This window comes from Sitophilus oryzae, unplaced genomic scaffold (genome assembly GCF_002938485.1).
Source record: "Sitophilus oryzae breed Bouriz unplaced genomic scaffold, Soryzae_2.0 scaffold_1_pilon_pilon, whole genome shotgun sequence".
NCBI classification, from domain to species: Eukaryota; Metazoa; Arthropoda; class Insecta; order Coleoptera; family Curculionidae; genus Sitophilus; species Sitophilus oryzae.
The window spans coordinates 205,261-228,982 of record NW_022146725.1 but is presented as its reverse complement, the minus strand read 5'-3'; positions in this window follow the sequence as shown (position 1 = coordinate 228,982).

The following is a 23,722-nucleotide window of genomic DNA, read 5'->3' as shown; positions in this document are numbered from 1 at the left end:
ATACAGTATTTTTTACAATATTTTGAAGTTACTTGTCAGTCAAATTTTAAATACATATATTAATTTCCTGCTATGCGTTCCAGTTGTACCAACTTATTTCTTTGTAAAATAAAATAAACTACTTTGAAATTAAAATGACAGACATATCTATCACTGTCAAGGATCTTCTTGTTGGACAGACTATACCTGATACATTGAAGTAATTATTTAAAATGTAAATATATTTATAAAAATAGTTCTTTGACACAATATAAGAAGTATGCGACTTACTATAGAAAATCTCAAATATTTCAAAGATATTAGGAGAAATATAATTATCATCATCAGTGTCTCTTTTTGATTATTTATACCAAACACTGGATATATTGTAAACTACTAATATTAATATATTTTCTTTATTTTCCAGGTGAGTGCCAAATATTTCATAAGATTATTCAAAGCCCAGTAAGTAGAATATAATTAAGTCACCCACTAGAGGCGTTTTTTCGGGATCTAGGAAAATTGCCCGAAAACAATTGACCCAACGAGAATTACCCGAAAAGATAGCCCGGAAAGGAATATTACCGAATACAACTGAATGATGAATGAATTCCCCGAAATGTCGACTTTTAGTATAATATTGCTCGAGTACAGGGTATTAAACACGGTTTTAACCAACCAATATTTATTGTAAATTGTTTCTTCGCCCTTGTTTTTTTTATACAAATAACAGTGGAGTAACAGTTTCTGTTTTACTTTTTCACTAACTATAAATTCGATTGCCAAGCTACGTGTTTATACTCGATACTTTCGGTACATACATTTTTTTACATTGTAATTTTACAGAAACTGGCAGGGGATAACAATGACAATTGGGTTTTTTGGGCAACTTCCTGGTTCGGTAAAATGTTCTTAGGGAAATTTTCTTTTCGGTCAATTTTCCAGTAGGGTAATTTTCCTTTCGGTTATTCGCTTTCGGTCAATTTTTCTTCTGTCATTTATTTTCGGTCAGTTTTCCTTCGGTCATTCCTTCATTCCTTCGGTCAGTTTCCTTCGTTTTCGGGCAATTTCCCAGGTACGAGTTTTTCGACTGTTTATTAAAATCTTATTTAAACGAAATTGCAGCTTTAGAATTATTGATGACGCAACGTTGACTATAATAATTCGAATTAACGTCTTAAGTAATAATCAAGTAATTTATCATTATACTAGCTGCTCCGGCTAATTTTGTACCGCCTAACAGTGAAGTGAAGTGAGATTTTTTTGTCATTCTTGATGGTATGGATGACTGGATGACCGAATGATCTGGAATGATTGAGACCAATCAATTTGACAATTATTGTTGTCATTAGTTCTCTATATTTTTTTATTATTTACATTTAAATTTAATTATTTTCTATGTATTTCAATATCTTTTTAGATTTCAATAAGATATTTCCCACTATTTTCCTTCGAATTTCTATTCAGTAATGTCTAGTATGTCACTGATTTGCAGAGGACATCAATTATTACAAATAATTTGATGTCTGGTGCAAAGAACGTGAGCTATTAATTGCCGAAGATGGCGGAGTTGCAAACCTAGTTTATTTAAAAAAATAATTTTGCCATTTTGATATTTTAATAATTTTGCCATTCGAAGACGTTTCTAGCAAGTCAGAAATCATTAAAATCGGTTCAGCCGCTTTTGAGTTATAAATGGTGTAACTATCCGACTTTGTTTTATATATTTAGTTTACTAAAGGTATATGATTGTTCTATATTTATATAACATATACATATAACATTTCGAATACTGAGATCTAGACAGTAATTTAAAATTATCAAACTCAAAATTTTTAATTTAAATATCAAGTCCGTATGTACAGAGTGGGTCAAATTCGACGCTTTTAAATGGAAACACCCTTTCCTATAGGAGATAGACAAAAACTAATATCGGTGTATGGAGCTCAATTTTTGTCAAAAACATGATGGTGAAAACCGCATATCGATATGTGTTACCGTTTAGGAGTTACGGGGTGTTTTTCAAAAATATGCATTTTTAACAAATCGCTGTAACTTTTTTGCTAGGGAAAATTTTGTATTTTTATTAAAACATTTCCAAAGCACCTTTTTACGTAGAATTTAATGGTTTAAGTATGATTTTTTTTAAATTAATAATTTAAGAATTATTAACAGAAAATTTGATTTTTTATATGGGACACCCTGTATATTTTTAATTTATTGAAGAGAATTTAAAATTACCTTTCCAAAAATATAACACACTTGATATTTTGTTCGATTCCTCTTCGAGATATAGAGTATATAAAAATTCGCCCGCTTTAAATAAGTAGGCTTTGAACGACACCGGCCGTAATGCAAAAAAATTCTAGCTGTGAGCATCAATTAAAACGAAAATAATATTTGCTATGAGAGATGCAGAATTTTATTACAATTTAAAATATATTTAACCAACATCAACACATTTAAACTATATTTAATAACAATAAAAATAAATAGCAAACCAAGACATGAGATTTTGCTACAGGTGTTCGACATATCGACCGTCTTCTGTTATGGACAGACGGGGCAGTTTTTGAACATCTCGCGGAATTCATTAACTCAGTAGGGGTGAAAGATACCCTCTCATAACTGCTAAGTATTTCTAATTCTTGTCTAGATTATACGGAAGAATAAGGAACCTTTATTCTTCCGCAAATATATCCATAGGATTAGATCCATGGGCACTAAGTCAGGCAGCCTCGATGGCCAACGACTAGGATCTTGGTTAGCTATTCAATTATTCTTGAAATTGGCTGCAAAAATTTGCTGATAACTTCTAACAGCGTCCAGAGGCGGTGCATCGTCTTGCTGGAAAAATATGTTTTCGAGTTCCATTAAGGGCATATCATCAATAAGGGGTCCAAAGCCTACTAGTTAAAAGTGGCGAACTTTTAAAAATTCTGTATTTCGAAGGGGATTGTAACAAAATATCAAGTGTGCTATATTTTTGGAAAGGTAATTTTAAATTCTATTCAGTTAAATAAAAATATAGAGGGTGTCAATAAATATATATCGATAAAAAATCAATTTTTCTGTTGATAACTCTTAAATTATTAATTTTAAAAAAATTATACTTAAACCATTAAATTCTACGTAAAAAGGTGCTTTGGAAATGTTTTCATAGAAATACAAAATTTTCCATAGTAAAAAAGTTACAGCGATTTGTTAAAAATGCACATTTTTGAAAAACACCCCGTAACTCCGAAACGGTAACAGATATTGATGTGCGGTTTTCACCATAATGTTTTTGATGAAAATTGAGCTCCAGACACCGATATTAGTTTTCGTCTATCTCCTATGGAAAAGGGTGTTTCCATTTAAAAGCGTCGAATTTGACCCATCCTGTACTATGTACGGTGCAGATATCTGGAAAATTACACAGCCGTCAATTAACAAGCGCCAATTATTCATAAACCGCTGTCTGCAAAAAATTGTGGGAATATTCTGCTCAAACACTATCAGAAGTTATGGAGCTTAACCAACCAGAGGCAGGTGTATAATGAGATCAAATTGAGGAAATGGAGGTGGATTGGTCACATTTTAAATTTTTTTAAATGTTTTGCCGTCATCTCAAACAATCTTTGATTAATTTGCCGTCATGTTTGCAAGTCGTGTTCGAAACAAGAAATAGCTGTCTTGCCCGATGGTTAAGCAACTTTAAGATCGATCAAATCAGTAACTATCAATTCAAAGTGGCTCAAAGAATACCTAGAGAAGCTGAACAAATTAGGCAAAGAAAATTAAGTCCTCCTACTCTAGATGCCAGCCCACTAAGCGATATAAGGTAATGCTAGCTTGAAAAGGAGCGAACGCTCCACTAACTGGACCAGAACCATTCCGCTTTCCAAGTGGAAACCAACTTACGGCGGAACTCAAGAAAATGGAAGACTCAATCCGAAACCTGGAATTGGCAACCTTGAAGAAATTTGTCAGGACTTACGACCGAAAAAAATCAAAAATGTTCCTTGATTTAAGTACGAACAATCTTCGGATTGTCATGGAGTCTTTAACAGGACACTGCTTCTCAACACCTCAGTAGATTGCAGCTAAGTAACAACCGCGAATGCAGATTCTGTGGGAAAAATGGGAAAACACCAGAACACCTCATCACTGATTGTACCGAGACGACAACCCTTCGTGCCATAAACTTTGGTACAACTGATATCGGAGATGAAAAGCTAACACCTGTAAAACCGTCTTAGATACTGGCTTTTTGCCAAAGCCTTGAAACTGTATGATGAGTTATAACTCAAGAAAGGGGGACACAATAGATATATAAAGTCACAGTGATTAACTTCCCCCTTCCCATACAATCTACACGACTTGTGTTCCGTTATAATGGGAAAAGTTACACGAGACGAACTCTAAATGCTGAAAAAGGGTGTTTTCGAATTATTTTGAAACATAAACCCTTTCACGTTTTTTTCACGTCTGCCCACAGACACCGTAATTTTTCGATTTTGACGTCGATATATAGCTACGTCGATATATGCCGAAAGCTATATCCTCCTCGTACGCGGCGATCCTCCGACCCACTAGCGGCGTACAGCTTTCTTTTTCCGAGGCTGGATCGAAAAAATCGCCTCGCATTCATCACGAACCTTATTTATCGGCTTTTCGGGCGGCTTGTTTTGATTGTTCCGCGAAGCGGCGCGTCCGAAAATCGAACCGGTCGCATAAAAATCCAATTAATAAGCGGGCGAGCGCCATTTTTCATGTTGAACCGCGGCTAAGTATGTAAGAAACGCTTCCTCATCTCTCTTTAAGTATGTCCGTACCACACACCGTATTTCGTACGGTTGCATCTGTTGCGACGTAACGTTTTTACAGCGCTTGCTGTAACCTCTTTTTACACTCACAGGTCAATCTGTTTCGGCCTTGTAGTATGACAACCCATGTTCGTTCAACAAAGTTGAAGATGTAATGTTTCGGCTACAAACTATTTAAATGAAATACAGGAACCTATACGTTGTGTTAAGAATATATTTTATTGTGATACCTCGGATGCGCCTGACAGAAGCAATATTTTGGGAAACTTGAGGAGGATAGGTTATGTCAATGAAACGCTAAATTTGTAAATAGCCCTACTTATTTTATTAAATGAAATGAAAGGAGTGCCGTACTCTGCCTGAAATCCACAAGTAAAAGAGCACGTCAGAGAAAACTCTGATCACTATTCCAAAGAATCCAACTATGCTGTTCTGAATTTTAATTAAAGAGAAATAATAAGAATAGTTTTTTTGACATGGCTAGCATTTGGAAATATGAGTGATATTTTCAAGGATAAAAATGTGCCAATCGGCTTAAAGAAAAAGGCTTACGACAGCTGCATTCTACCTGTGCTTACGTATGGCTTAGAGACTATGGCAATTACCCGAAAAATAGCAGAACAACTACGAAAAGAACTTCAACGTACAAGTCACAGAACAGCTATCTAGCAACTACCGCACCTGATCGTTCAACCTTGTGGCAAGTGAAAAAATGCGTAAACATCTAGAAATAATAAGAAAAAACAGCAAATTGGTCGAAGGAATTTATCCTTATCATTTACTCTGATAAATGTTTAAATAAACTTTTTAAATTTCAATCCTTCATATTTTCTCAATGACTCGACTGATTTTCAAAAACGAAGCGGGGAAATATAGAGAATAGAAAGCTCTTTTCATTGCCGTGTCACTTGACCCCCCTACCCATTTGAAAAAAGTTGGGGGATGACAGCCCCGCTTAGAGGGTTGAAGATTTTGCAATCATTTTTGAGGCAAAAGTTGTCCCCCTCACAAACAAAATTGACGTGTTTTTTGATTTTTTGAAAAGGAATACTCTGGGAACGTTATGGAGCCTTGCAGGGGTCCGTTTTCGATGGGTCGGGCATCTGTAGCTCCTAGAATAAAAAGCACTTGAGAATTTTGTTTAAGATGCAAAACCTAGTGTATGTACCAGGATGATGTATTTCAGGAAAAATATTTTAACTTCTATAGGGTGGCTCAAAAAAAGGTGAGTGGACCTGGATTATTTTTTTTAAATAGAACACCCTGTATATTATTGCATTTTTGGCTTCCTTTCAGATCACTTTACATGACCCTAAGATATGAATAAATATATTTCGATAGTTTCAGAGATATTGAATAATAAATAAAAAATATATATTTTTCAGCCCTACTTAAAAAAATATTAAAAATACAAGAACTGTTCTGAAATCAAAACTATATTAGGTATTTACTTTAGATGGTCTGTTCTTAGTTTGCTATAAATATGGTAATCGTAAATAATACAGGATGTTCAATATTCTACGCCAAACTTTCTGAAATATAAAATATTTTTTCTTTGTTATTTTAAATGGAACACCCTGTATATTACTTTTTGGTAGATGGAGAGTTAAAAAATGAACATTTTTTGCATTTAGAGTATTTCAAAATTTTTAACGGTTTCGCAGATACGCGCAGTATTATTTCATATGGCATGGCGCTTTCAATGGTAAAATACGAGAGAAAAATGATTGGGTGGCTTTGATAAAAAATTTACTGTGGAAAATGCCATATGAAATACAAACCCGCAAATATCTGCGAAACCGTTAAAAAAATGTAAATACTCTTAATACAAAAAATGTTCATTTTTTAATTCTCTGTCTATTGAAAAAATAATATACAGGGTGTTCCATTTAAAAAAACAAAGAGAAAGTATTTTATATTTTAGAAAGTTTCGCGTAGAATTTTGAACATCCTGTATAATTTACGATTTTCATATTTATAGCAAAGTAAGTACAGACTATCTAAAGTAAGTACCTAATATAGTTTTGATTTCAGAACAGTTCTTGTATTTTTAATATTTTTTTTAAGAAGGGCTGAAAAATATATATTTTTGATTTATTTTTTAATATCTCTGAAACTATCGAAATATATTTATTCATATCTTAGGGTTATGTAAAGTTGTCTGAAAGGAAGCCAAAAATGCAATAATATACAGGGTGTTCCATTTAAAAAAAATCATCAAGATCCACTCACACTTTTTTGTGCCACCCTATAGAAGTTAAAATATTTTCCTGAAATACATCCTGGTACATACTTTAGGTTTGCACTTAAACAAAATTCTCAAGTTTTTTATTCTAGGAGCTACAAATGCCCGACGCCCTATTGCCGGACCCTGTATATGCCCTATGTAAAAAAATAGAGACTAAAAACAAATATATTTTAATTGTTCACAACATATGTTCAAAATATATGTTTCGACCTCCAAAAATATATGTAATTAATGTTTTCAAAATGATTAATTTTGTTCTAGCGGCACTGGGTTTAAATTTTGCGATTTTTTTAGGCATTTAGAAATAAAACTTCGTATAAACCATTTATGTAAGCAACTTTTTTTGCTTAAATATTTCTATTTAATTTATTTTAGAATACACGGTTGTTCACCACATACGACACGGAGTATTGTAGCTAAACGATTATATTTTTACAAATTTCAAGTTTTGGGTTCGATGAAGGACTATTAGAGGTACAATTTAAAAATAATTTACAAGATAGAGAGTGTCCCAAATAAGTAAAAAATATGAAAGTTGTATTTTTTTAAATGGCACCCTGTATATTATTACATTTTTAGTTTCTACGATTAAAATAAAGGTAAATTTGATTAAGGTTTATTACACTTAAACCTTACCGTTTTTGAAATATTTTCAATTTTGTAAAATTGCAGTAAAAATTTTAAGGCTTCATTTCTCCAAGGGTATCAAAGTTTTTAATACTAAATATTTACTGAAGTTTATTTATTGATCAGTTATTGTGTTGCAATAATAAAATAATACTACCTTATACAGAGTGTCTAAAAATTTATTTTAAATAATTTATAGCTTTAAACGCCAATAACTTGTTTAATTTAAATGGAATGCCCTGTATATTTTAGGAGAATCAGATGCACAATTTAATTGTCTATCAAATTGTATTATACCATTTTTACCTATCCCTTCAAGTTTTCGTAGAAAATGCATTTTCTTATAATTTAGACCTCATTCATCAATATACCCATGGAATATTGACATTTTATTATTGACACCTATGGAATATTGACATCATATATTGACATTCTAGTAATATTATCGTTTAGCTAAAAACAATAATGTTGTATGCAAAGAGAAAACTATTTAAATCTTTATAAAAGAGTATACCATTAATTAAATATAGCACCATTATTTCCGCCCATATACTAATTATTTACATACTTAATTGTATTCGTTAATAAATTATTCTAAATAAATGTGGAATTGAGTCAGAAATCAATATAATAATAAGTTATCAAAATTAAAGTCTCTGTTGTTATAAATAAGCATTTATTAAAAAATGAATATCATTTTTAAGGTGTTACTTTTTATCACATATATACCCATACAAAATTCAGTTTTTTTAGTATTTGGAACAATTATTATTAATCAATGCAGTCAGTTAATGTAGTTTGAATACTGGAATCATATTAATTCGTCCTTTTTAACAAATATTTAAACAGTTTTTTTTATTTTTTAATGAAATAAACGAATTATATCCACAATATTAGTATCTGTACTCTTCAAAAATTTGGTACATCTTTAAAAATAATCTAAAATGTCAATATTCCATGGGTATATTGATAAATAAATTCTAAATTACAAGAAAATGCATTTTCTACGGAAACTTAAAGAGATAGGTAAAAAATAGTCTAATATAATTTGATAGACAATTAAATTGTGCATCTGATTCTCGTAAAATATACAGGGTGTTCCATTTAAATTAAACAAGTTATTGCCGTTTGAAGGTAATAATTATTTAAAATAAATTTTTAGACACTCTGTATAAGGTAGTATTATTTTTATTATTGCAACACAATAACTGATCAATAAATAAACTTCAGTAAATATTTAGTATTAAAAACTTTGGCACCCTTGGAGAAATGAAGGAGAAATGAAGAAACAAAATTGAAAATATTTCAAAAACGGTAAGGTTTAAATATGATAAACCTTAATCAAATTTACCTTTATTTTAATCGCAGAAACTAAAAATGTAATAATATACAGGGTGTTCCATTTAAAAAAAATACAACTTTGATATTTTTTACTTATTTGGGACACTCTTCAATTGTACCTCTAATAGTCCTTCATCGAACCCAAGACTTACAATTTGTAAAAATCTCATCGTTTAGCTACAATACTCCGTGTCGTATGTGGTGAACAACCCTGTATAAAAATGAACAATTTAAACAATTCTTACTAATTATTTACCCTGGCGCCTTCCAGGTGCCACGCGAGTACTTACGTCTGTAAAACATATGCGAGTACTTAAGGGTTAAAGCGGAACTCTACAATCTGGAAGCTGGAATGGAATCATCTAACGGTCTAAGACACTCGAAGAACTTACGACCGAGAAAAATCAATGATTTTCCTTGATTTAAAGCTTTATTCAGACCCTCGCAATTAGTGGAATAAATTAGTGGTTTCAATTAGAGTAGAAGTTTGTTCCTTTAATTTCAATGTAAGCATTCAAAACGTCAAAATTAGTGGTAGACATTTGGGCAATGTCAACAAATGTCATTTTGGCCTTTGATTATCTTCCGTCAAGCGAAATTGTGGTTAGAAATCAAAAGTTGATTGTTTTATAAGCTAAATATTAGGCTTTCTCTATGGATACAACTGACTAACGCAAGGTGTTGCTAGGATATTCTATTAATTTTAATTGTGTTTTTTAAACATTGTGAATGATCGTAAACTAAAAAGTATAAAGTGTAATTGAAACCACTAATTTATTCCACTAACTGCGAGGTTCTGAATAAAGATTAAGTAACAATAATCTTCGGATTGTCACGGGATTTTTGACAGGACACTGTCTCCTCAACGCACACCTCATTAGATTAAAGCTTCGTTCAGAACCTCTCAATTAGTGGAATAAATTAGTGGTTTCAATTAGCGTAGAAGTTTGTTCCTCTAATTTCAATATAATCATTCAGAACGTCCAAATGAATGGTAGACATTTTCAATTGGTAGAAAATGTTATCAAACTTTTAACTTTCCCACTAATTATACTTCAAAATTTGCAAGAAATGTCATTTTGGCCTTTGATTATCTTCCGTCAAGAGAAACTGTGATTAGAAATCAAAATTTGATTGTTTTATAAGCTAAATATTAGGCTTCCTCTATGGATACAACTGACTAACGCAAGCTTACAAACTGTTGCTAGAATATTCTATTAATTTTAATTGTGTTTTTTAGACATTGTGAATGATCTGTAACTAAAAAGTTTAAAGTGTAATTGAAACCACTAACCACGCGAGGTTCCGAATGAAGCTTTAAGCTAAGAATCAACGTCGAATGCAGAGTCTATATAAGACGACAACAATTCGTGCCATGAACTTTGGTAGGTACGACTGATATTGGAGATGGATAATTCACCTCTGTAAAACCGTCTCAGATACTGGCTTTTGTCAAAGCCCTGAGATTTTATAATGAGCTATAACTCAAGAAAGAGGGACACAATAGATCTGTAACGTCGCGGTGATTAACTCTCCTCCAATACATTCTACATTCATAAATGTGTATTCAAACAAAGACTGAGATAAATGTGTATTAAACAACACATATCGTGTCCATACCGTAGGTATGATTAAATAATTCGTAAGAACTCAAACATTTGACAAGAAGAAAAATCACGAGTACATAATATTGCTTAGAAAAAATCACTAAATAGTACAAGGCCGAAATCAAAAATTCAATTAAACGTCCAACTTAATTATATTTATTTATGTTCATACGAAATTTACCGCACGACTAAACAAACTGCACTTTTCTCCATTATTTCAAGCGAACAAATCGCCGCTGATTAATACTGTCAGCCAGTTGGTATTGTGTAACAGATTAGCAATTGCACAAGACAATAGCATTAGCTCACGTGTTATTAAGTCGGTTAAAACGCTCCGGAGCATGTACTTGAATGCGGATAAAATCGGCATTAGCTTACGAGATTACTTGGATCTCCAATAAAATTATCATAATTAAAATACATGAATTGTTTTTACATAAATTTAATACAAATTTGTACCGCATTGCAGATTGCTATTGTTGCTTAATCGCACAGCCGTAAAAAGTTGCATAAAGATTGTGTGTGAAGCATACAAATTACTTTTTTATTTATCTATGAGTACTTGTTTATATAGCTGTTTTTTTTTAAATAAATAAACAAATCATTCATTAACTTGAAATTGATTTAGCACTCAAAATGATATCTACTAATTTAAGTTTAAGTACAAAGTTGATATCGACAACGTAATGTGTATCATTCATCAATTTACCAACATATATTACATCTTAATAGATAATATTTTAATGCAAAAATTATTATATTAGTTTTAATAGCAAAGAATATTGGATTACTAAAATTCACTTCAACTTTGTTCGAATTAGGGCAAAATTTCTCCTCCCTTAACTGTTTTCTTAACTTTATTACTTAAATTTCAATATCACAGATTGCAGGTTATACCGTGTGATGTATAGGAACACGACACATAGGAAATTCTATGTAAATTTTTAATTAACGAACATATCCAGCAATAACCTAGGTTTCAAAGAATTCCAAGTTTCAACAGTTCAGAAATCAACAGAAGAATTAAGCATGAACAAAATGCTTGGCATGGAGTACTTATGGAAGAAACTCAATTATATTCAAATCTAGAAGAAGAAAACATTCGACCAATATGTACTACCAGTCATGACCCATGCACGCGAAATCTGGACACTTAAAACGGACATTATAAGGAAACTGCAGGTCGCATAACGCTCAATGGAACGAAATATGCTGGGAATAACCAAGAAAGACCTTAAAAGAATAGAGTGGATACGACAAAAGACCCAGGTAATAGATGTCATCCACAGAATCAAAACCCTCAAGTGGTAATGGGCGGGACACCTGGCAAGAAGCACGGACAACAGATGAACCAAAATTACAGCATGGTACCCACGAGGAATTAAGAGACCTAGAGGAAGATCGAACCTGAGATAGGACCATGATATTAGGAAATTAGCAGGGATAACTTGGGCCTGCATAGTCAACAATAGACAACAATGGATCCAATTACAGAAACAGAATCTAAATATGCAAAGCAGGCTACAACATAATTGGAAATAGTTGAATAAGCTGAAAATGATGATGATGATGATTGCAACTTTTTATTTTTCTTTATATTTAGTTGTTCAATTAAATTTATTCATTTTCTCTATTTTGCCTATTAAATTTAATCTAAAATCAATTGCCCTAAAAAAAGACTATAGAACCCAAATCTGAGAATCTCTATTAAAAATCTTCAACTGGCCATTGTTTTCAATATGGAGGCATTTTCCAAGAATATATAGAATTTGATCTAATCTATACTAGAAGAGATATATCGAAACAGAAAAAATACTTTATATACGTACGGTGGTCACTATATTGAGAGACTTTTTCAAATCTCACACAACCTACTCTTGATTATCCATCAATCATCAATCAGCGCCAAAGCCCCATAGTTACAATAAATGTGCCTGAAGTTTGTAGTTCTAGAGTCTACAGTGAAGTCTCCACTAAATAGTAAAACAGGTCGAGTAAAATAAACTTTTATTAGCAACGAATTCTTACTTAAACCAAATAGTTGTTCGGTTTTTGTATTACTGGACGATATATTTCTTATCAATTTGGTTCGGATATTCCTCCCCAGGGCCCGTATTCTGTAACTTTGGAAACGCTAAGCGCTTTTAGACGCTCAGCGTATATGACGTTAATTTTCGTTGAGCGCGCACGCGCTTAACGATTTCGGTATTCTCGTCTAACGCGCTTAGCGTCTTTACCGATTGCGCTTAGCGCTTTGAAAACGATTGCCTTAAAGGATCGTTTTGCTTGTCGAACTGTCAGTGAAAATCGAAAAAATTGTGATTTTGTGCGTTATCTTGCTCTTTAGTGGAAATTACTACTTCTTCTATAAATTCCTCAATAAGTAATTGATAATTTACGACTAGCAGCTATAAATATTGTTCAAAACATCGAAAATGCTGAGAAGCGTCTTCAACACTTCCCTCGTATGATAAGAATAATGACATTATCCATAAAAAAATAGCTTGACATAACTCAACAATAGGTTGTGAAATTCACGTAACATTGACATTTTTCATTGTTACATCCGTCAGTTATCTTGACTATTACCTACATTATAAATTGTGATGTTGCCAATATGTGCTCAACGCGTATCCAGACCACGATTCGCATGGCAACGAGAATACCAAAATCGACTGCCTTGCGTTTCGCCGATCGAATACTTGCGTTCACCGCTTTGAAAGCGTAACGTTTTTATGTCAAAGTTACAGAATACGGGCCCAGAACTATCTGTGCTCATCAATGGAAATATCTATCGAGTATGAAGCCCATTTATTATTTAGTAATATTATACACCAAAGCTTATTTATGCATATCTTATATTGTTTGGTGGTTCAAAATCCAATAATCGCGGTTACAGCTTCAGCTTAGTAAGAAACAGAGAGTTACTTGTCTGTGTGTAATGAAAGCAATGCAAACTACATCAAAAATGGAAATGGAGATCATGGTATTTATCTAACTGAGGTCAAAACCACGTTGCACCTCAAATATGTTGGTATGACTCGTCATCTATGGATTGGTTTGGTTTGGTGTGGAATCTAGAAGCTAGAAGATGCCTCTGGCATGAAGCTGTCAAAATGACACCTCTCCTATTATAGGTATGCGCAGATAGCAATTATCCCAAGTATTTTTTAACAATCCTTATTTACGTTCTATTTACCTAGAATTTTGATGTTTCGTTGTTTCTTTATTGATGCGTCTGTAATTATACAGGGTTGTTCACCACATACGACACAGAGTATTGTAGCTAAACGATTAGATTTTTACAAATTGTAAGTTTGGGGTTCGTTGAAGGACTAGTAGAGCTACAATTTAAAAATATTTTTACAAGATATAGAGTGTCCCAAATTAGTAAAAAATATTATAGTTGTATTTTTTCAAATGAAACACCCTGTATATTATTCTATTTTTAGATTCTACAATAAAAATAAAGGTAACTTTGATTAAGGTTTATTACACTTAAACCTTACCGTTTTTGAAATATTTTCAATTTTATGAAATTGCAGTAAAAATTTTAAGGCTTCATTTCTCCAAGGATATCAAAGTTTTTAATACTAAATATTTACTGAAGTTTATTTATTGATCAGATATTGTGTTGCAATAATAAACAAAATACTACCTTATACAGCGTGTCTACAAATTTATATTAAAGAATTACTAGCTTTAAACGGCAATAACTTGTTTAATTTAAATGGAACACCCTGTATATTTTACGTGAATCCGATGCAAAATTTAATTGTCTATCAAATTGTATAATACAATTCTGTACCTATCTCTTCAAGTCTTCGTAGAAAATGCATTTTCTTATAATTTAGACCTTATTTATCACAATACCCATGGAATAATGACATTTTAGATTATTTTTACAGATGTAACAAATTTTCAGAGTACAGATACTAAATCCATATAGTTCACTTATTTCATTAAAAAGTAAAAAAAAAACTGTATAAATATTTTTTTGTTAAAGAGGACCAATTAATATGATCCCAGTATTCAAACTACATTAATTGACTGTTTAAATTGATTAATAATAATTATAAATTAAACTAGTAATTATTTAATATAAATTTTTGGACACTCTGTATAATGTAGTATAATTTTTATTATTGCAACACAATATCTGATCAATAAATAATCTTCAGTAAATATTTAGTATTAAAAACTTTGATATACTTAGAGAAATAAAGCCTTAATTTTTTTACCGCAATTTCACAAAATTGAAAATATTTCAACAACGGTAAAGTTTAAGTGTAATAAACCTTAATCAAAGTTACCTTTATTTTTATTGTAGAATCTAAAAATAGAATAATATACAGGGTGTTTCATTTAAAAAAATACAACTATAATATTTTTTACTAATTTGGGACACTCTATATCTTGTAAAAATATTTTTAAATTGTAGCTCTACTAGTCCTTCAACGAACCCAAAACTTTTTGTAAAAATCTAATCCTTTAGCTACAATACTCCGTGTCGTATGTGGTGAACAACCCTGTATTAATTACAGTGAATAGTGTAGTTAATATAATTACAGACGCATCAAAAAGGAAAAAACGAAACATCAAAATTCTAGATAAATAAAACATAAATAAGGATGCTAGACTCCTATATACAGACCTGGCAAGTATTGCCATTGCAACAAGAGAACTATCTTGCAGAAAACTAACGGGTAAATGCATAAGAATTTTCGAAGATAGCAGGCAATAAATTTTAATCTTAGGAAGAGCCAAAATAACAAACCAAACCCAACTGTTGCATGGAATTATTGTTGTAGAGAAGAAAAAATCATGTTATTGAATACCATAAATATAGACCATAAGTAATTTAATTCATTTGATTTAAACTTATACCATCTGGGAAGAAATCATCCTGAGAAAACTTATTAATACTAAAGTGTTTGTGTCAATAACAAATACCTGAAGAACTTCTTCAATTTATTATAAAAGATTTTAATACTTTGTAATAAATTTCTAAAATGCTGATTGTGCCATGTGCTCCTGTGCCCCTTAAGGGAAACCAGCCGCTACTGCCTTCCTTCGAACCTTTCCGTCGAATTACGACTATACAGCTCTCGTTGCCGAAAACTTAAATGGAACGAAAACTTTTTTATCGAGTTTATTTTCTTGGGCCGTCGGAGGCCGTAAAACTAACAAATTTTGCGCCGCTCGCGCCCCATTTCTAATTAAAAGGGGGCGACCGTGACGTTAAAGGGTGACGTAATTATGGCACCGGCCGGACGGGAAACCTTTTCCTCAAAGCCGGTGAAGTGGAGAAGTATACCGGGCGTAGCAAATTCGTAAATATATAATAGAAATTATACGACTAATCTTTTAAAATGAGAATTGTAAAGGAGGAATCGGATAATTTTCAAAGTCAAATATTTTATAAAAGTGAACTTGCAAACTACCTAATTTAGTATGTTGAACTTCTTAGGTTCTGCCTTGAAGAGATGATCTTTAACATGTCAGAAAGTCTAATATTAAAGTTTCATAAAGCAGTTTTGTTAAAGCAGATACAAAATAGCATTGGAGCAAAGTTACAGCATCGTACATTGTATACGATGTAAGTCAGAATATGGCACAAAAGCAACTTTGTAAATAAATATTTGCTTTAAATTCTGGTGGACAAACAATGCAAGCCGGAACCGTTCAATTGCTGAAAGCTGACGATTACATCCATAACTGGACAAGTAATTTGAGAATCGGACTCGTGTTGAATGTGTTTAAGTCGTATCTAGACTTTTTAAGTTGACACGTCTATCTGTTTAAGTTGTATCTCTTAAGTAACGAATATAGGTACTCCTGTAAAAATCATTTTTGAAAAAAGGTGAATCAGAATAATGGAAGGTAAATAGAGAAGAGAATTTATCTTCTTATACAGTAACCTTTGACTAACGACCGAGTAAACCCACAGAGAAAAATTAAAGATTTTTCTTGATTTAAGTAAAAACAATTAAGTACACACAAAATTAAGTACAATCTTCGGATTATCACCCCGTTTTTCACAGGCCACTGTCTGCTCAATGAACAACCCAGTAGATTTAAGCTAAAAAAATTCACAGTCTTTTACAAAGATGCAACCGGGGGGGCATTGAAAATGATGAATAAAAACGTAAAAATATGATTAGTGTTAATATGAGTGTATTACATATATATGTTTAAATAACGAACTTAACAAAAAACAACAGATTTAAAGATTCACTGAAAAAGTAGTATCATAAAGTAGACAGATCATGATCGATGACAGATAAACAATTCTTACGGAAAGTTACACTTTACGATATAACTTTTTACCTGTTAAAGGAAAACCCCATTTAAACACAAAACTTTTTAATACCTACTACTTATCTAAAAGACTTTTTTTTAAATTACTAAATTCTTAGCCACGCTTCTGTTTTTCTTGGCTGTTGTGCGTCACGTCACAGATTAACAGGCCCACGTTTGCACCACAAGGCGATGCTGCAGACCACTAGTACACAAATATTATCAAAAACTTTTTTTCTTTTAAAATGTGTTCAGATTTTGTAAAAAGTATAAGTCAAAATTGCAAAACTTAAATTTGATATGAGTTTCTTAGTTTTTAACTAATATGGTGGCGAATTACAAAAATTCCTTTTCAATGAAAATTAATGAGTTAAGTAAAATAATTTAATAAATTACTAGCTTTTTCTCGCGACTACGTTCGCGTTACACCTTGAATCGTTTATGTATTGATTTAAATGATTTTTTACTTCTTTATAGAGAGCTAGTGAGCATATAGATGTTTTTTATTTTTTATCTTTTTTTTATTTATTAAGAGCACTAATACTCTCTTTATAGGTTATTTTTTATTCTTTGAAGGATAATTGAGGAAGATATATTTCGTTATGATGTCACTAAATAAACCTTTGTATAAAATTTTATACTGTCTGGTTTATAATGTTATAGTATTGTATTTTCGTACAGCAAACTCTCATTCCCTATTCTACTCCTCAAGGGTATAAATTTCATAAATTCGCTTTACCTTTGTGCCAATTTTTCTGTGTATAATCCAGAGGTCACCAAGTTTTATATAAATTTTTACTAACTTTACCCATTTGGTTGATGAGTTTCAAAAATTTCTTCTAATTCTTTTTGTAGGATTTCATTCTTCTAGACCAAATAGTAAGGAATTTTCATACAACAAACTGTTCCGAGATAATTTTACTCTCTAAAGGTGCGTATTCATTATCCGAACGAACGAATGAAAGTGCGGTATATTTAGACGGGGACCGAACGCATGCGGCCGTTCGTTCGTTCGCTCGACCATCCGTTTCGAGTCGGTACATCAAAGGCGTTCGCCAACAAATACCTCCGGTCTTCTCGTGCGGTCCTATCGTGCGGTCCCCGTCCATACCACTAGCGAACATTCGTTCGTTCGTTCCTTCGTTCGTTCGTGCGGATAATGAATACGCACCTTAAGAGGATGAATTTCTTAAAATCGCTTTGTATAGCTAATTCACTAATGTCGTTTAAACGAACCTTTGTGCTAATATTTATGTATCTAAAGCTGGCGGCATGAACTCACTCTAAAATATCTAAAAACGTAATATATAATCTAACTGACACACCACTGACATTGACAAATAATTTATTTCTGGAGGTATTGAGTGTAGGTGTTTTTCAAGTATGTTTTAGTATTTAGTCGTTTTACACAAAGAAATAGCCATTAAGCACTATAAAAATACTTCATAACAAATCTACACATATACAACTTTCATTTAAAAAAAGAATAATCAAGATTCGTAAAGCGGTTCGGCGGGATGGATGCAACAAAAAAAACCTTTTGAGCTTTTATGTATGGATTTATTATATGTATGGATTTTATGTATGGATTAATTATTTTTCCAACATATTTTACTTTGCAAATTTTTATAAATATCGTACTCCACCTGTGTCTAGCCTGTTTAGCCAAACGTAGGCCGATTCCTCTTCGGCGGCGTCGTGACCCTGGCCGAAGGAAGAGTCATGAAGACGCTCATCTGCGCATAGGAATAAGTTGACTGCGTAGCGTATTGCGTATTAATCGATTCTGAAACTTTCTATCTCGTGTATAACATGTTACGCAAGTTTATTATTTTAATCTCGATTTTAATAGATAAATGTGTGAAATGCCACCTGAATATCTCTTCCGCCATGACATGTTTTTACTTTTTGTTATGGTAAAGTGATTTGTATAAACTTTATTCAATAACGTATATTTTCCTCCATTTGTGATTTTTAATTATAAGCGAAAATTAAGTATAACATTTAAGGAAAAAGAAACACTGTAATATTTAAAAGAATAAGAAGAAATTAGTCTTATTTTGAAAGAAAATATAGAAAAAAACTCTTTCTATAGAAAAAGTCTTTATACTAACCAGAATCCGGTGACATATACGCGGTCTCACCGGAAACATTACTTATTACTTCACATAACTTGAAGAATATCTACTTTTAATAATGAACACTTCAGAAACACACCAGTAAAAACATTTATTATTTGAGATTAAAACTCGAATGAAATTATAAATATTAGTTACCTATGTTGTTATAGCTTTTATAGGCCTGTTTAACGACTTAAAAAGTTACCTAGCGAAAAAATCTGTGCGCGTACCTACCACTATTGTTACAGGTTAATTCGTTAAAGAAATATGTTACACAAGTTAAAAACGCTAAAATTTTAATGGTATTACTTGTGCATTATTGGCCTTATAATGTAATTTGTTGGAATTATATCTTCTTTAAATACGATTAGAAATGGTTCCACCATGTTTCAAACGTATCGGTCCTTGAAAAAGCCAGCTGCGAGAGTTTTGAAGTCATGATTACAAAATCCAGCTTAAGATGGTTTGGTTTGCACGTATGCAGGATGCAAGAGAACCTGCATATACCCCTATAGCCTCTCCAGATACTGTTTTGTATGTGCTGCATACTCTAATAGCCATGATGCGTTGTATTCTGCGTAGTCTTTGTGTAAGTTTTCGATTCTTAATGACTTTATACCATACCGGGGCAGCATAAAACAGCTGCGAGTGTACCACACTAGGAAGCTACTCTCCTTTTGGATGCTCTAGCTCCTCCCGCGTTTGGCATAAGTAAGGCTAAAGTGGTGACAGTTTTCTCAGCCTTGTCAGGTGATCGTTTTATTAATATGATCCGAAAAATTCAGTTTGGTGTCCAGGCACACTCCTAAGTATTTCAAAGAATTACTTGGATGAATTACAGCTCCTTGTTTCATAATTACTTGCAATAATTGCTTACAATAATTCTTTCTTATTTTAAATATACACCAAGGGCGGATTTTATATTATTTATATTCAAAACAATGTCTCAATATTATTTATTAATTTATAAATAAAAGTTTTGCAGCCTCCATACGAATGCCGAGGATGCTGAGAATAACATTCAACTTCAGAATATATATCCAAAGAAATTCAAATAAAATAATATAAATATATTTAAAAAGATTACTTAAAATTTGTGTCAAATATCAGGAATAATAGGAAGAAATACAGGGGATAAAAAGATTTATCATTTCAAGTAAGGTAACATCTATTTAATATAAACCGTATATTTAGAGGAATATTAGTTTTCCACATTAATAAACAATATTCTAAAATTAGTATCGTTGAACTTTAATTTGGACTATAATTAGAATCATTGAACTTCCTGTAGTATAGTATCGTATTCGCGCCCAAGGGCAGGCAATAGGAGAGTTAATAAAGGGACAGGGGAACGGGTAATGGTCCCTGTCGGCCACTCTTTGAACTGAGCCGCCGTGATTATGTCGCTGATTAGGTTGTCGCTAACATACGATTTCCATTTTCGCATTTTAATGGGAAAAATTGACATTTTATATGTGGCCCGCAAAACATCGCGTTATGATAAAGTACGTTTTGATTTATTTTCCACCCAGTCAAATTTGTTTTCATTGTATATCGGCGGACCGCGTACAAACTAATTAAGCTTACAATGCAGATCGTTTCAGTGTGAGAATATTTCTAATGAATATTACAAGTTTTACAATGACGCAATTTCAATTAGGTGGTTGGCTATTATTGATACTGGCGTTTAGTATTCATAATAGATTCTTTAAATATTACTGCGTTCATACCGTGTGGTGCATCAGAACACGGGACATGGGAAATCCCATGTAAATTTTCAAAATGTCAAATTTTATCTCCCCAGATAATTTTATGCAAAAGTTGTATTAGACTTTTTTGAAGAGGCGATAAAGTTGTACTTTCCTTTCATTTGGAATCGACATTTAAATGTTATTTGCAAATATCTACCTTCAAATGGCTAAAATTTTATAATATGACACAGAGAAAGCTGCAATTCAAATACACTGAAAAAAGGATCTCTCAGTCGAAATGAATTTGACTTTGACCCAAAAGATTGGCACTTTTCAATAGGGCCAATAACGACGTTTCTTTGCCCAAAGCATTAACTATCTTTTCATAAGCTTTAAAAAATTACTTTAGAGAATAGAAGAATCTCTCTGTTCAAAGTATTTCACTCTTGACCCAAAATGAATATGCAAAGAAGTTCTTGCTACAAGAACAATAGTCTCTTTGATTCATGCAAAAATTCTTGATTGAAAAGGGACATTTCTTGATTAAAGAGACACTTTTCTTAAACAAATAGCGAATACTATTGACTCAACTAAAATTTATTTTGATCTAAGAGAAGTCTATACATCATAATATGCAGGCATATTACAAGGTATATTATTTTCTGATAAATTTAGGTTTTCCTGCTCTGTAGTAAGTAAAGTGATATTATTTCCCTCGATAGTAGTTATTTCTGCTTCTTCACTCCTTGGTATTTTTTGGGGTGGTTCATCACTCTACAAATTACAAAGAAATGTTACATCACGATTAATCAAAGTAAAGCAAATAAATTATTAAAATTATACGCTTTGGTCACATTTTGAATTTTTTAATAGGACGACTTGAAATTCTAAAATTTTTGTAATTATTTGCATAAAAAAATCGATACCTATATTATTATTCTATCTATAGTCACACATGCATTATCTAAACAGGTGCATTAGGTAAATGTCTCTTACCTTCAAATATAGCAAATAAATGCTCTAATTTCGATTTTTTCAGAAACTCCTTTAAAGAATCCACATATCCTAAAATTTGTCCATAAAAAATGACAAATGCATGTTAATAACGATCACTAATTTGCTATACGATATGCGTTTAAAAAGCAAATTATGCAAAATTCCAAGCAACAAAACCGTGCGTACTATGATGTACGACTGATGATCGGACTGCCGACTAAAAGATCGCGCACACTATACCTACACGGACCAGTACGGACCAGCACAGCACAAACCTGCATCCTGCATGACATCGCACACTTTACCGCCACAGACCAGCAACATAAGCGAGAGTTTCGAAAAAAGTACAGTTGTCAAGGCTCAACTACTAGAGTGTGCAACATAGAAATATTGAAAATGAGTAGTTCAGAGGAAGAAATTATTATTTTAGCCATGTTGTGTGAAGAAGAGGAGGAAGAGAAGGAAGCTAAGAAAAAAAGAAGATTTTGGGTTCACCCTATAAATCAAAAGAGAAAGCAATATGGCGAATTTCATCATTTGTTTCCTGAATTAAAAAGATTCGAAGAAAAGTTTTTCCAATATTTTCGAATGTCACAAATCAAATTTGATTATTTTTTTTTGCTATCGACTCCCATATTGCATCTTTTCTTTCTTGGTCTCTATATATAGAATGCTTGGCTCGTATCGCACAGCTCTGGATACTTTTGGAGTTTTGGACCAGTAAAATAAGCTTTTCTTCATTCATATTTAAAACGATTTAAAGGTTCCAACAAAAATAAACGAAATCTAACCTACATCATGCGACTTGAGCCAGCTAGCGTACTCCAAATACTCACAAACCCTTCAATATTTGCATGTTTGTGGAGGTGTGCTGCTTCGCCGGTGCGCACATTAGGTCGGACCAGCACGACCAGGCATAAATATTGCCGGTCATATTTGTCCCTGACCGACACGACCTGTTTTGACGGTCGTGGCTTGTGGCGGTACGTGCTGGTACTGGTCTAGTGTGCTCTACTCTATTAAATAACACGGTCACCTTCACCGGTAGATTTTACTGGTCTGGTCCGTGCCGGTCCGTACAGGTATAGTGTGCGCGATCTTTAATTCATCACTGACCGTCCTTCGTCATCGTCTTTGCGTGTTGTTATTATTTTTCATCAAAAGAGTATTTAGCTATTAGAAAAATGACCATGTTTCTTGAATGAAGTACTTCCTAGCGTATTTTTCTTATTATCTTAAAACAAAGTAACTTGCACTTGGTTGAATGAAAATAGATTCAAGAGAAATTTTCGAATTTTTCAAGAGAACCAGTTTTCTTGAGTTAAGAGAGTTTTTCTTCAGGCAAAATATTTTCTTTTACGCTAAAATAAATTCTCTTGCCACTAATTTTTTTTTTTTTCAAGAACGATGACGACTTTAGTTCAAGTCTATTTTTTTTATCAGTGTACCAACAAAAATGTGATTTTGTCACTGTCAAATTCGATGTCACATTTTGTATAAAAGAATTTGAAGGTACCCAATAGAGTAATTTTGTATAAAATATCTCGATCATATATAGAGTAAACGCCACGAATGTTTGGGAGTGATTCATCGCTTGATGAAGTTAGAATCGACACGCGCGCTATGATTTTTACATTAAAAACGTAAATTTTTATCGCTGACGTAGGTTTTTAAAGCCCGGTCTAATCATCTGCCTGCGCTCCTCCTACTTATTCTAAAATGTTAGCGTGATTGACAAAGACGATACTATATCGCGTTTCTTTGATTGATTCGTTTTTGTGCGTCAGTCCATTGGTGTGCTTGCAGTGCGACCAATGGGGCATTCCATTTTATATTTATAACCAAATATATATTTTGACAAGACTTTGACAGTTAAAACAACAAAATACAAAAGATTATATATTGATTATTATATGACTTGAAACACCACGGCACTGGAATTAAGTTTTATGTAACCTTGAACAGATTAGTTCACATGGTAGCGACCGATAAATCACTCCCAAAC